Source organism: Dama dama, unplaced genomic scaffold (genome assembly GCF_033118175.1).
Source record: "Dama dama isolate Ldn47 unplaced genomic scaffold, ASM3311817v1 ptg000020l, whole genome shotgun sequence".
NCBI classification, from domain to species: domain Eukaryota; kingdom Metazoa; phylum Chordata; class Mammalia; order Artiodactyla; family Cervidae; genus Dama; species Dama dama.
In genome coordinates this window covers 376,729-382,436 of record NW_026870875.1, presented here as the reverse complement: position 1 = coordinate 382,436, position 5,708 = coordinate 376,729, and positions in this window count along the sequence as shown.

Below are 5,708 nucleotides of genomic sequence, written 5' to 3'. Positions count from 1 at the left end.
CCAAGGCGGCCTCAACCGAGGCCTAGGCCCAGGGGAAAGGCACCAGCGGGGATGAGCCTGGGGAGGCGCCCGGGCATGTCTGGACCCAGTCCCCGCAGCCTGCCCCTTGGTGGGGCAGTACCCCCGGAGGCCAGGAAGGTCTGGGCAAGGCTGCCAGGGGCAGGGACACTGCTGGGTCCTGCCCCTGGCCTGTGGGGCGTCTGAGCACAACCAGCACCCTCCCGCTGGAAGACCTCCCCGTCTGCCTCCAAAGGCCTGTTTGCAAGCACTCCCACCCGCTGTTCCCGCCAGGCACGCACAATGCTCCCAAGCCCGGGAGAAAAGCGCTTCGGGGCGGTGCTCTCCTCGGGCCCTTGCCCCTGAGCCTGGGGGCCAGGCAGGTGGAACACACTCCCAGGCCAAGGGAGAACGACATGCACACGTCTGTTCCTGCCCCCTACACCGGCAGAGAGCTCGGGGGAGCCAGAGACTGTCAGGCAGCTGCTGGGCTGGCCGCCTGTGTGGGAAGTGGCAGAGCCGACCTAGGGGCATGTTGGGCCTCTGCTCTCCCTGCTGCCCTGAGGCTGCTGGGCCAAAGAGGTCTTGGGCATCCAGCCCCTTGCTGGTCCCTTCCCTCTGACGAGGCCCTCTGAGCTCCAGCACCTTGCAGTGTGGAGACAGCCCCTGCCAGCAACCTCCTCTCCAAGGAGGCCTCAACCGAGGCCTAGCCCCAGGGGAAAGGCACCAGCTGGGAAGAGCCTGGGGAGGTGCCCGGGCATGTCTGGACCCAGTCCCCGCAGCCTGCCCCTTGGTGAGGCAGTACCCCCGGAGGCCAGGAAGGTCTGGGCAAGGCTGGTCAGGGGCAGGGGCCCTGCTGGGCCCTGCCCCTGGCCTGTGGGGCCTCTGAGCACAACCGGCCCTCTCCCACTGGAAGACCTCCCCGGGTGCCTCCAAAGGCCGGTTTGCCAACACTCCCGCCCGCTGTTCCCGCCAGGCACGCACAATTCTCCCAAGCCCGGGAGAAAAGCGCTTCGGGGTGGTGCTCTCTCCGGGCCCTTGCCCATGAGCCTGGGGGCAAGGCAGGGAGAACACACTCCCAGGCCAAGGCAGAACCACATGCCCACGTCTGTTCCTGTCCCCTGCACCGGCAGAGAGCTTGGGGGAGCCAGAGTCTGTCAGGCAGCTGCTGGGTTGGCCGCCTGTGTGGGAAGGGGCAGAGCCGAATAGGGGCAAGTTGGGCCTCTTGCTCTCCCTGCTGCCCTGAGGCTGCTGGGCCAAAGATGTCTTGGGCATCCAGCCCTTTACTGGTCCCTTCTCTCTGACGAGGCTCTCTGAGCTGCAGCACCTTGCAGTGTGGAGACAGCCCCTGCCAGCAACCTCCTCTCCAAGGAGGCCTCAACCGAGGCCTAGGCCCAGGGGAAAGGCACCAGCGGGGATGAGCCAGGGGAGGCGCCCGAGCATGTCTGGACCCAGTCCCCGCAGCCTGCCCCTTGGTGGGGCAGTACCCCCGGAGGCCAGGAAGGTATGAGCAAGGCTGGCCAGGGGCAGGGGCCCTGCTGGGTCCTGCCCCTGGCCTGTGGGGCCTCTGAGCACAACCGGCCCTCTCCCACTGGAAGACCTCCCCGGCTGCCTCCAAAGGCCGGTTTGCAAGCGCTCCCGCCCACTGTTCCCAGCAGGCGTGCACAATGCTCCTAAGCCCGGGAGAAAAGCGCTTCGGGGTGGTGGTCTCTCCGGGCCCTTGCCCCTGAGCCTGGGGGCAAGGCAGGGTGTCCACACTCCCAGGCCAAGGCAGAACCACATGCACACGTCTGATCTGTCCCCTGCACCGGCAGAGAGCTCGGGGGAGCCAGAGTCTGTCAGGCAGCTGCTGGGCTGGCCGCCTGTGTGGGAAGGGGCAGAGCCGACCTAGGGGCAAGTTGGGCCTCTTGCTCTCCCTGCTGCCCTGAGGCTGCTGGGCAAAAGAGGTCTTGGGCATCCAGCCCCTTGCTGGTCCCTTCCCTCTGATGAGGCCCTCTGAGCTCCAGCACCTTGCAGTGTGGAGACAGCCCCTGCCAGCAACCTCCTCTCCAAGGAGGCCTCAACCGAGGCCTAGGCCCAGGGGAAAGGCACCAGCGGGGATGAGCCTGGGGAGGCACCCGGGCGTGACTGGACCCAGGCCCACAGCCTGCCCCTTGGTGGGGCAGTACCCCCGGAGGCCAGGAAGGTCTGGGCAAGGCTGGCCAGGGGCAGGGGCCCTGCTGGGTCCTGTCCCTGGCCTGTAGGGCCTCTGAGCACAACCGGCCCTCTCCCACTGGAAGACCTCCCCGGCTGCCTCCAAAGGCCAGTTTGCCAACACTCCTGCCCGCTGTTCCCGCCAGGCACGCACAATGCTCCCAAGCCCAGGAGAAAAGGGCGTCGGGGTGGTGGTCTCTCCGGGCCCCTGCCCGTGAGCCTGGGGGCCAGGCAGGGGATCCACAGTCCCAGGCCAAGGCAGAACCACATGCACACGTCTGTTCCTGCCCCCTCCACCGGCAGAGAGCTGGGGGGAGCCAGAGTCTGTCAGGCAGCTGCTGGGCTGGCCGCCTGTGTGGGAAGGGGCAGAGCCGAACTAGGGGCAAGTTGGGCCTCTTGCTCTCCCTGCTGCCCTGAGGCTGCTGGGCCAAAGAGGTCTTGGGCATCCAGCCCCTTGCTGGTCCCTTCCCTCTGACGAGGCCCTCTGAGCTCCAGCACCTTGCAGTGTGGAGACAGCCCCTGCCAGCAACCTCCTCTCCAAGGAGGCCTCAACCGAGGCCTAGGCCCAGGGGAAAGGCACCAGCGGGGATGAGCCAGTGGAGGCGCACGGGCATGTCTGGACCCAGTCCCCGCAGCCTGCCCCTTGGTGGGGCAGTACCCCCGGAGGCCAGGAAGGTCTGGGCAAGGCTGGCCAGGGGCAGGGGCCCTGCTGGGTCCTGCCCCTGGGCTGTGGGGCCTCTGAGCACAACCGGCCCTCTCCCACTGGAAGACCTCCCCGGCTGCCTCCAAAGGCCGGTTTGCCAACACTCCCGCCCGCTGTTCCCGCCAGGCACGCACAATGCTCCCAAGCCCGGGAGAAAAGCGCTTCGGGGTGTTGCTCTCTCCGGGCCCTTGCCCCTGAGCCTGGGGTCCAGGCAGTGTGTCCACACTCCCAGACCAAGGCAGAACCACATGCACACGTCTGTTCCTGACCCCTGCACCGGCAGAGCGCTCGGGGGAGCCACAATCTGTCAGGCAGCTGCTGGGTTGGCTGCCTGTGTGGGAAGGGGCAGAGCCGACCTAGGGGCAAGTTGGGCCTCTTCCTCTCCCTGCTGCCCTGAGGCTGCTGGGCCAAAGAGGTCTTGGGCATCCAGCCCCTTGCTGGTCCCTTCCCGCTGACGAGGCCCTCTGAGCTCCAGCACCTTGCAGTGTGGAGACAGCCCCTGCCAGCAACCTCCTCTCCAAGGAGGCCTCAACCGAGGCCTAGGACCAGGGGAAAGGCACCAGCGGGGATGAGCCTGGGGAGGCGCCCGGGCATGTCTGGACCCAGTCCCCGCAGCCTGCCCCTTGGTGGGATAGTAACCCCGGAGTCCAGGAGGGTCTGGGCAAGGCTGCCAGGGGCAGGGACACTGCTGGGTCCTGCCCCTGGCCTGTGGGGCGTCTGAGCACAACCGGCACTCTCCCGCTGGAAGACCTCCCTGGCTGCCTCCAAAGGCCGGTTTGCAAGCACTCCCGCCCGCTGTTCCCGCCAGGCACGCACAATGCTACCAAGCCCGAGAGAAAAGCGCTTCGGGGTGGTGCTCTCTCCGGACCCTTGCCCCTGACCCTGGGGGACAGGCAGGGGGAACACACTCCTAGGCCAATGCAGAAACACATGCACACGTCTGTTTCTGCCCCCTACACCGGCAGAGAGATCGGGGGAGCCAGAGACTGCCAGGCTGCTGCTGGGCTGGCTGCCTGTCTGGGACAGGGCAGAGCCGACCTAAGGGCAAGTTGGGCCTCTTGCTCTCCCTGCTGCCCTGAGGCTGCTGGGTCAAAGAGGTCTTGGGCATCCAGCCCTTTGCTGGTCCCTTCCCTCTGACGAGGCCCTCTGAGCTCCAGCACCTTGCAGTGTGGAGACAGCCCCTGCCAGCAACCTCCTCTACAAAGAGGCCTCAACCGAGGCCTACGCCCAGGGGAAAGGCACCAGCGGGGATGATCCTGGGGAGGCGCACGGACATGTCTGGACCCAGTCACCGCAGCCTGCCCCTTGGTGGGGCAGTACCCCCGGAGGCCAGGAAGGTCTGGGCAAGGCTGGCCAGGGGCAGGGGCCCTGCTGGGTCCTGCCCCTGGCCTGTGGGGCCTCTGAGCACAACCGGCCCTCTCCCACTGGAAGACCTCCCCGGCTGCCTCCAAAGGCCGGTTTGCAAGCGCTCCCGCCCACTGTTCCCAGCAGGCGTGGACAATGCTCCCAAGCCCGGGAGAAAAGCGCTTCAGGGTGGTGCTCTCTCTGGGCCCTTGCCCCTGAGCCTGGAGGCAAGGCAGGGTGTCCACACTCCCAGGCCAAGGCAGAACCACATGCACACGTCTGATCAGCGCCCTGCACCGGCAGAGAGCTCGGGGGAGCCAGAGTCTGTCAGGCAGCTGCTGGGCTGGCCGCCTGTGTGGGAAGGGGCAGAGCCGACCTAGGGGCAAGTTGGGCCTCTTGCTCTCCCTGCTGCCCTGAGGCTGCTGGGCCAAAGAGGTCTTGGGCATCCAGCCCATTGCTGGTCCCTTCCCTCTGACGAGGCCCTCTGAGCTCCAGCACCTTGCAGTGTGGAGACAGCCCCTGCCAGCAACCTCCTCTCCAAGGAGGCCTCAACCGAGGCCTAGGACCAGGGGAAAGGCACCAGCGGGGATGAGCCTGGGGAGGCGCCCGGGCATGTCTGGACCCAGTCCCCGCAGCCTGCCCCTTGGTGGGATAGTAACCCCGGAGTCCAGGAGGGTCTGGGCAAGGCTGCCAGGGGCAGGGACACTGCTGGGTCCTGCCCCTGGCCTGTGCGGCGTCTGAGCACAACCGGCACTCTCCCGCTGGAAGACCTCCCTGGCTGCCTCCAAAGGCCGGTTTGCAAGCACTCCCGCCCGCTGTTCCCGCCAGGCACGCACAATGCTCCCAAGCCCGGGAAAAAAGCGCTTCGGGGTGTTGCCCTCTCCGGACCCTTGCCCCTGAGCCTGGGGTCCAGGCAGTGGGTCCACACTCCCAGACCAAGGCAGAACCACATGCACTCGTCTGTTCCTGACCCCTGCACCGGCAGAGAGCTCGGGGGAGCCAGAGTCTGTCAGGCAGCTGCTGGGTTGGCTGCCTGTGTGGGAAGGGGCAGAGCCGACCTAGGGGCAAGTTGGGCCTCTTCCTCTCCCTGCTGCCCTGAGGCTGCTGGTCCAAAGACGTCTTGGGCATCCAGCCCCTTACTGGTCCCTTCCCTCTGACGAGGCCCTCTGAGCTCCAGCACCTTGCAGTGTGGAGACAGCCCCTGCCAGCAACCTCCTCTCCAAGGAGGCCTCAACCGAGGCCTAGGCCCAGGGGAAAGGCACCAGCGGGGATGAGCCAGTGGAGGCGCAAGGGCATGTCTGGACCCAGTCCCCGCAGCCTGCCCCTTGGTGGGGCAGTACCCCCGGAGGCCAGGAAGTTCTGGGCAAGGCTGGCCAGGGGCAGGGGCCCTGCTGGGTCCTGCCCCTGGCCTGTGGGGCCTCTGAGCACAACCGGCCCTCTCCCACTGGAAGAACTCCCCGGCTGCCTCCAA